This window comes from Camelus ferus, chromosome 6 (assembly GCF_009834535.1).
Source record: "Camelus ferus isolate YT-003-E chromosome 6, BCGSAC_Cfer_1.0, whole genome shotgun sequence".
Lineage (NCBI taxonomy): Eukaryota > Metazoa > Chordata > Mammalia > Artiodactyla > Camelidae > Camelus > Camelus ferus.
In genome coordinates, this window is record NC_045701.1 from 57,456,254 (window position 1) to 57,465,037 (window position 8,784).

At 39.8% G+C, this 8,784-nt stretch overlaps 1 long non-coding RNA gene across 1 annotated transcript; it reads left to right on the top strand.

Moving 5' to 3' along the window:
- The first annotated feature begins 464 nt into the window (after positions 1-464).
- Positions 465-5,298, top strand: LOC116664486. Its single transcript, XR_004321014.1, has 3 exons — positions 465-680; positions 1,068-1,187; positions 4,803-5,298. It is a non-coding gene; the product is annotated as an uncharacterized LOC116664486 (long non-coding RNA).
- The last annotated feature ends 3,486 nt before the right edge of the window (positions 5,299-8,784 follow it).

Sequence of the window (8,784 nt, forward strand, 5' to 3'; positions counted from 1 at the left end):
CAACCCAGATCCGGGTGAGAGACCAAGCAGCACTCAGACTTAGAGAACTCACGATTACTACACCACCAGGCACAAATGAGTTAACACTCCAAGCTCTGCACCTCTGTCTGTAGGCTTACACAGGCCTTTTATAGGCTGCCCGTTTTTACACTTTGCAACATCATATGCAAATAAAGTATAACAGAAGTTGACCAACCAGGAACAAGCTTTGTAGAAATAGACTAATCAGGAGTGAGAGAAATAACCAATCAGGAGTGAGCTCCATGCAAATGAAGTACTACAAATGGACCAATCAGAAGTTAGGGAAGTGGACCAATCAGAAGTGACAGTAATAACCAGGAGTAAAGGAAATAACCAATCAGAAATGAGCTCAGGGAACCAATAGAATTTTAGGTGTAAGTTAGCCACTTTAGAGGCAAAAAGTGAGATACAGCCTCTGGGCCAGGGAACCCGATGGTGCTGGGTGGAGAGCAGTGGCCCTGCCTAGGGGTCCTGCCGGTCTTTTTATGGGGCTTCCCTCCTCAAAACGTTTATGTGCATCAATCCTGCAACAGGCTACATGCTGGAGGCTGAGGGAACAGAAATGCACAGGGCAGACTTTTTCTCCACTGAGTCTGGAAGAAAAAAGGAAAAGAAGGCATACACTGTGCAGTGCTGTGTGGACTGCTGGATGCTGCCAGGTAATGCTGGTTCTGAGTATCCCAAGAGACAGCAGGTGGGGAGGGTACAGCTCAGTAGCAGAGAGTGTGTTTAGCATGCATGAGGTCCTGGTTTCAATCCCCAGTAACTCCATTAAAATGAATAAATAAATAAGCCTAATTACCTCCTCAAGGTAGGAGAGAGAGGAAGCTAGCTTGGCCGGCCAGGGAAGGAAGGTTCCCAGGGGGAAGGGTCACCCACTTGTAACTATGTGCTAACCTCCCACACCCACCAGTGTGTCCAGCTTCTCTGCCCAAGTAACAAGAAGGAGGGGAGCAAAGGGGGGCAGAGGTGGGCAAAAGATGTGCCTTTGTGGCTTAACTCTTCCCCCCAGAAAGAGAGATTCTTCTATTTATTTTTAATCAAAGCGCTTGCAGAAAAAACTAGAACTAATTCTTCTACAAATGTGGAACCTATTTTTCTGAGAAGCCTAACCAAGGAAACACCAAATCTGGAAGTCTGTCACAGGAGCCAAGAAAGTTAAAATGGTGAGTTTCAAGTTCTGTTTCTTCCTATGTCTGACCTCGTTGCACCTAACCTACCATTTTCCTAGGGCAAAGGAGTCTTCTTCTCTGTAAGAGAAAGGACTTGTATAGAATTCCTCCTGTTGGTGCAGAAACATTGCATTGGGTGCATGTAGAAAGCTGCTGGGTGGAGAAGGCAGAGGGGGCTCAGAATCACAGGCAACCACAGAAGTGAATGTGAAATGCATTGGCGAGAGCTTGGCAGTGGGAGGGGGGCCCAGGGCCCAGCAGGTCAAGGTTACTGTCATTGGAGAGGAATGTTTGGATAGATACTCTTATCATGTAGGTTGGGATTTGAGGGACCTCATCAGGCTTCTGTGTGCCTCCAAGTATCTCCCAAACTTGTCTTCCATAATGACTAATGTTCCAATGGGGGGAAAAAATCACTGTTTTAGATGAAGGTGCTATGATTCCAAGAAGCCTCACCTGATGCATGTTTCCTATTGCTGCTGTTATTGACCCAGGTCCTTGGACTCTTTAATCAATAGAAATTGATAAGAAGCCAGATGAGAAATCCTGGCAAGGCTTTAATGGGATTCATGCTGCAGCAGGAGGGTGTGAAAACAAGAAACAGGTGCCCTTGCTCACTCCCAGATGCTGGACGAGCTGGTTCCTTCAATGGAGTGAGGGTAGGTTTACAGATAAGTGCGTTGGGCAGGAGGCATAGCTCAGGTGGTCTGCCTGCTGCCTTGGTGGTGCTGTGTGCAGAAACCGTGTGCAGTACCCTGCTTTTGCCCTGGGCACCTCAGAAATGGCAGTTGGTTTGTTGCCTTTCTGTGTCTTAGCGTTCATAGTTGCCCCAACTGCACATGCGTGTAGTTATTTTTAGTCCCTTATAGTTTCTTTGTATTCTGTTGCTCCAGGAGATGTTTGGGCAGGTACAAGTGCAAGCACTCCAGTAGAGGATCCCAGGTCCCAGCCTGTCTCACTGCTATAACAAACTACCACAAACTTAGTGGCTTAAACCAATACAAATTCATTATCGTACAGTTGACAAAAGTCTCACGGGGTTAAAATCAAGATGTCATCAAGATTGCATTCCTATCTGGAGGCTCAAGGAGAGAATTTATTTCTTTGTTTTTCCAGTTTAGAAGCTTCCCACACTCCTTGACTAGTGGTACCCCTTCCTTCATCTTCAAAGCCAGCAATGCCAGTTGGAATCCTTCCTATATTGCATCACTCTGACCTTCTCTTCTGCCTCCCTCGTCTACTTTTAAGGACCCTTGTGATTACACGGGGGCCACATGGGAATTCAGGATAATCCTGTATCTTAAGTTGGTTGATGAGCAACCTTAATTCCATCTGCAACTTTAATTCCCATTTGCCACATAACATAACATGTTTACACGTTCTAGAGATTGAGACATGGGTATCTTTGCGGGGAATAAGGGCATTATTCTGGTGACCACGCCTAGCATGCAGATTTGTTACCTAGGACAGATAATCATAAATTTAATTATGAAATAAAATAGCTGTCACCCAAAAGAATGCATGAACGTGAGCTCCTGAAGATCAAGCCTGGTCCATTTCAATAAAAAAAAGTCATCTCACTGAGTACATGAAGGGCTGCAAGTCCTCATGGGAACCCAATGCTTAGTGTGAGGATGTGAGAAATAAAAGTCTATAGACCTACTTGCCCTGTTCTTTATTTCATTTTTCAAGGATGTGCAAAGTTCTTAACCTGGACACATGTGAACCAACCATTACAAAGGCTCTCAGTACTTCAGCAGCCTGAGTTCCTTCCCCAAGCATGGTATCTTTTGTTTCCTAATCTCTGGGCAGGTGAGGAAGAAAAACAATATACTTTGGACCAGGGTGGTCCTTGAAACCAGCATTTGGCAGCTGCAGTAACTACCAATCGGGCTCCAGCAATGCTTCTCAATGTACAGCCCATAATCCACCTGACCCATTTTGTCTGAGAATGGGATCCAGGAATCTGGATTTTAAAGAGATCTGTGGTGATTCTGATGTAAACTAAAGCTTGACAGCCACTATTTTAAAGTTCCCTGATCTATGTGTAGCCTCTCCCAGCTCTTAGCAACACCTGTAAACTATTTGCCTAATCAGTGTTCTGTCCCTACTGTGATTCTCAGATATATATTGTCATCAGTTTGTTCTCCTGCCTGGAGAGAAAAGCAGAAAGAGCATAATGTTTCAGTGCAGGTCAGTGGTCTGTAACGGAGAATTTGCCAATGTATCTTAAATATTAATCAAGATGAAAACTGATTGATGCATAATTCATTAGTGGAGCTAGTTAGACCAAAAGTGTCTTTCATAATTTAACAAATTGACATAAACTATTAAAAATTGTAAAAGAGACAGTGTTGATTTATGCAGATTGATCCTGGCTGTGAATAAATACAGTACAAAAGGAAAATAATATTATATCATTTCTGCCAAACTACTAATAACAAACACCTGAGGAATGGAACCTTTTTAGAAATTGAAAAACTTTAAAGCAGTTTTAAAAGGGGGGATGCAGAAATCTAAGAACAAATTTCAGATCAGATTGGTGCTTTTCATTAATAATTAAAATAAATGTTAAAAGCAGTCTGAATTATTACCTCAAATAAAAAGAACAAAATTTCAGTTTTATTAAAATAATATTTTTATATGGAACAATCTTTCCTTTCACTTTGACTTCAAAATGTGAATTATTTTTGTAATCCTTTATCAACCCATTAGGTGTCTTTTTCTGAGAGAAGACAAATAGGTTGTCGTAGTAATTTTTAATTATACAAGCATTACTAAATAAATCATATGAAAATAAAAATAACATCATTACCAAGTCCAAGCTTGTACTGTGAGAGATGACTTGCTGGGCAAGGAATAGCAAGTTTATTCTTAAAGGCAGCAGGCTGAGAAGATAGTGGACTGGTGTCCCAAAGAGCCATCTTACTCGAGTGAGAATCAGGCTTCTTTTATACTGAAAGGGGTGAGGGGTGTGGTTGGTTGTTGCAAACTTCTTAGTGCCAGAATCCTTTGTTCTCGCAGCTGTCCATGGAGATCTGATCACAGTGTTCTTATAAACCTCCAACAAGATAAATGTTATTCCCTGTACTGCAACTTTTTACCTCTATATGAACGGAAAAGTGTTACACCTTTAAAGGTCAAAACATTAAGAATGGGCTATCCTGCATGCTTTGGGCTATAGGCAACATTCTTTAAGTCATTAACTTGTAGCAAAAGCAATAGAATACAAAGGTTAAAAGTAAAAGAAACAGATCCAATATGGATTTAGATTTGTTCTTCCCTATTGCAACATTATAGATAAAGTCCCCTTTGACAATGTCCCCAGTTAACCCAGTTTCTCCTTTCTCTAGAGGAAAGTACTGATATCAGCTTGCAATATATTCTTCCAGATCTTGTTCTTCGTGTTTACGTGCATGTAAAGCATTCAGAATTGTTTTGAGCATTTTTTATATAAATAGTATCATACTAGTAGTATCATTCTTCTACAACTTGATTTGTTTTTGACTCACTGTGCCTTAGAACACTCTTCCCATGTTTAACGGTAGCAGTTTTGTGCCAAATGTTATGCCAAATACTGACACATATTCTCTCCTTTAATCCTCACAGCAACCCCTTGAAGTGGGTACTATTATCATCTCACAGAAGGACGTGAAGCACAGAGAGAGATGGAGAAAGCTGCCTCTACAGCTACACAGCTTGTAGTCGACGTACAGTTAAAAATTACAGCCCCAAATATTTTAAATTACACTTGACCAAGATTAAGCTGAAACAAGAAGTCATCAGCTTCAGTAGTAGGAGCCTTCAGATGAAAGTGCTTTCCCAGTGTGATGCGATGAATTAACAATTAGCCTTTTTTTTTTGATAGATAAGAAGAAAGGTCAATAAATATTTAAATTCCAATAATCATAAAGGTCAAATAAATCTGTAATTACTTTGAATCTTGACAGCATGCATTTTAAATTGTTAGTCTGCTTGTTACAAAAGGCAAAGAGCTTTAATAAATCTAAGGACTTTGACTTATAACCTTGAGGCCATGAATGCTTGTTAAATATAAAAATACACATTTGTCAGAATATTTACTGTAGAACCTGTCACCCCTGACCTCCTGATGATTTTCCCACTGACTCTTTAACTTCATTGATCTGGTTCTTATTAACTCAACAATTGCAGATCCCCTTTAAATGCATTTAAAGAGTTGTTTTATGAGTAAAATAAAATGACTCTGACATATTAAAGTCATAATGCAGATTTTCATTTTCTTCAACGTGGAAGAGCTGTTTCCAAACACAGGCGATCTGACTCTAGAGCTAACATTCCTACCACTACGTGGTGTCATGATCATAGCTACCTGACTCTTTTTTACCTGCTGTATAATATACCACAGAATGAATATTACCACAGTTTATTTGGCTATCCACCTACTGTTAGTCATTTAAGTGGCTTCTAATACTCTGCAATTCATAACAGCACTGTAAGTACAGCATGCCCATTCTACATGCCTCCTTGTGCTGCTACAGAAGTGTTTCTCCAGAGCTGAGGTCCTCAAAGTATGGTCCCCAGACCAGTGTAATTGCCATCAGCTGGAATTTATTAGAAATGCAGACTCTCAGGTCTGACACCATACTTTCTGAATCAGAAACTCTGGGGTTGAAGCCTGGCAATCTGTGTTTTAACAAGCCTTCCAGGGGATTTTGATGTATACTTCAAATTGAGAACCATCTCACTAGAGATACAGATGACAAGTCTTGAACACAGGAAATCCCTTATTGGAAGGTCAAAAATAATACACCTCCCCAAAGCAGCAAATGCAAAGATGAAATGTCAAAGATACAGGGATTTTAATCTGACTTCTTGGGAACCTCTTTCCAGAGTTAGGACTCCATTAAAATTGTCTGAAAACAATCAAGCCTAATTTCAGAGCTCAGATATGTTATTTGACAAAGCACAGACTTAGGAAAAGTAAATTTGAAATTAAAATTTATATTCAGAGATTAATATAATGTTAAGGAGATCTTGAAAGATCATAGTCTGAGAAGGTCAGCTAACAAATGAAGGACCAAGCCCACAGAAGTTAAACATCTTTTCCAAGTTCACTGGACTGTTAGAAGCACAGTGACAGTGAGAACTTTGGACCCTAGACCAGCACACCAGACATGACATGACTCAGTATTACGCTTTAATCAAAGAGACTCCTTAAGAAATAATGTACCATGAACTTAGAATAGCTTAATACATCGATAATTCTGAAAATAATTTTGGAAAGAATAAAAACTGGACCTATTCTAGAAGAACGATGCCCAAACCAAATGATTCCAATATAAGGAAGATATTACCCAAAAAGTGTCCAAGTAGAGCTAATCATGAGCCTCCTCAATGAGATTCTCAGCTTCTTATAATTTTGAGTTTTTATTGTAAAATGAAATCATGTTGCTTGATGTGTAATATAATAACATGAAAGGAAAATTATAAAATGTACCTACATTCCTAATACATAGGCCTTTACATTTCTGGGTAATCTGTCTATTCCTGATGCATATGAACTTACTTTCACCCAGCTGTGATTAGCGCACACAAATATACTGTGTATTTTTATCTTAAAATAGTTAGTAAGCATTCTTCCATATTTCAGTGTTACTACATAATATTCACAGTTGATTTATATCTGTCCAATAGCCTATGAGATACACCATGATTTACTTGGACATGTTTTTGGACCTGTAAATGGTCTCAGATTTGCTTCTCATTTTAAATAATGCTAAAGTTCTTACATACATTTTTTCTCTCCTCTTTTGAATTATTTCCTTTGGATAAATTCCAACAAGCAGATCATGGAGTTATAAGCATGGATCTGTTTATGGTTCTTGACCTGAAAAACCAAACCCACTCCTCAATATTCCAGCACAATTTTCACTGGAGACCCCCAAAACTTTCACACAATGTACTTGTTTTGGGGGGTAGAGGGGAGCAGGGGGAGGGAAACAAGTTCTAAATTAAATCAGATTAGTGTTACAGGTATAATTTAAATGGGCTAATATTCATAATTTTCCTCATTTGAAGCCTGCTTTCTTTTAAACTAAAAGAAACTTTTAGACTAAAATGCCAAGTAATATTATAATTTTAGACTAAAAGAAATCAAACTTCAAATAAAGAAAATTACCATTATTCGCCCATTTAAATTAAACTCAAAACACTAACCTGAATTCACACTCTCAATTATTTACATTTAACTGTATCTCAGTACCAAGAATCCCTCTTAGTAACTTGAGAAAATATAAATATAAAATGGATATATAACCCAAGGGTTATATGAACTTCAAGAGCTCATAAACTAGTATGAAATCTAATTAATCGGCCTTGGAAAACCTTCATTTCTCAACTTTTCCATCTGGAAAATGGGAGGAAACATATTTGCCTGTCTTGGAGAGGGAATATAAGTAAAACTGAAATGCGATTGGTGAGTAAATACTCTTACTGTATGAAAATGCAGCCTGGTCACTTTTCAGAAGTTCAAGTCTAGCCAGGAGCCATGGGCCTGCCACCAGTGACAGGATGGTGATCAGGGTCTGGGGTCTGGCCATTTTTTTCTAAGAGCTGAAGTTTCTTCATATTATTTGCAACCCAGAGAGTCCTAAATTAGAAAAGGTCTAAATATAGAAGTCTATCAGGGTTTTTGAAAGTATCCTGACAGTTTCCACAGGCTGCCAGGCCAGGAAACGAGAATGGTCCAGCTGGCTGTCAAAAGCTGGGACTTCAAATAGACAATAGGTGATACAGATTGAAATGCTGCCCTAGACCAAGTTCAGGCCTCCCTCAGAAACACTCTTCCAGAACCAGGAAGGGCGTGGGTTCAGGCTGACAGTCATGTATTCTGAAGGAATTTATCTGCAGAGTGAGGTTCATCACTTATTTAGTCAACTAACATTTATTATGTGCCTTCTGCATTAGGTGGTGATAATAAAACAGTGAGCAAGACAGAAAAGCAGCCTCTGTTCACGGAGCCTGTATTCTAGTGAAGGAAACAAATTTTAAAAAGACGTAAACAAAGGAAGTGAAGCTGTGGCTGAACGTTAAGAAGAAAACAAACAAGAAGCTAAGATGGAAAAGCAAGGAGAGAATCTGTTTTGATGGCGATGGTTAGGGAGGGCCTGGCTGAGAAGCTGGAAGTTAAGCTGAGAACTGAAGATTATGAAGCGACAACCCTGTGCAGGGTGGCAAGTAAATTTCAGGCTAAGGGAACAGTGTGAGGTGGAAAAGAGCTCGGTGTGTTCCAGAAACTGGTGCGAGGGCTGGGTTGAATTATAGTGAAAGAGAGTAAGTGGCATCAGATGAAGTGATATGGGCAGAAGCCAGACCATGTGGCAGCCTGTATGCAGATCATGGAAGGAATCTATATTTTATCCTAGGTATAAAGAAAAGATATTGAGGGCATTAAGCTAGAGAGTGACATTTTTAAACAGACTGCTATCGGTGCTGTTTGGAAAGACTTTGGAAGGGAGCAGAAGCAGGGAGCTGAGTCGGGAGGCGATAGCAGAGGTCCAGGTAGAAAATGATGGTCTGGATAGAGAATGTGGCAGCAGAGATGGAACAA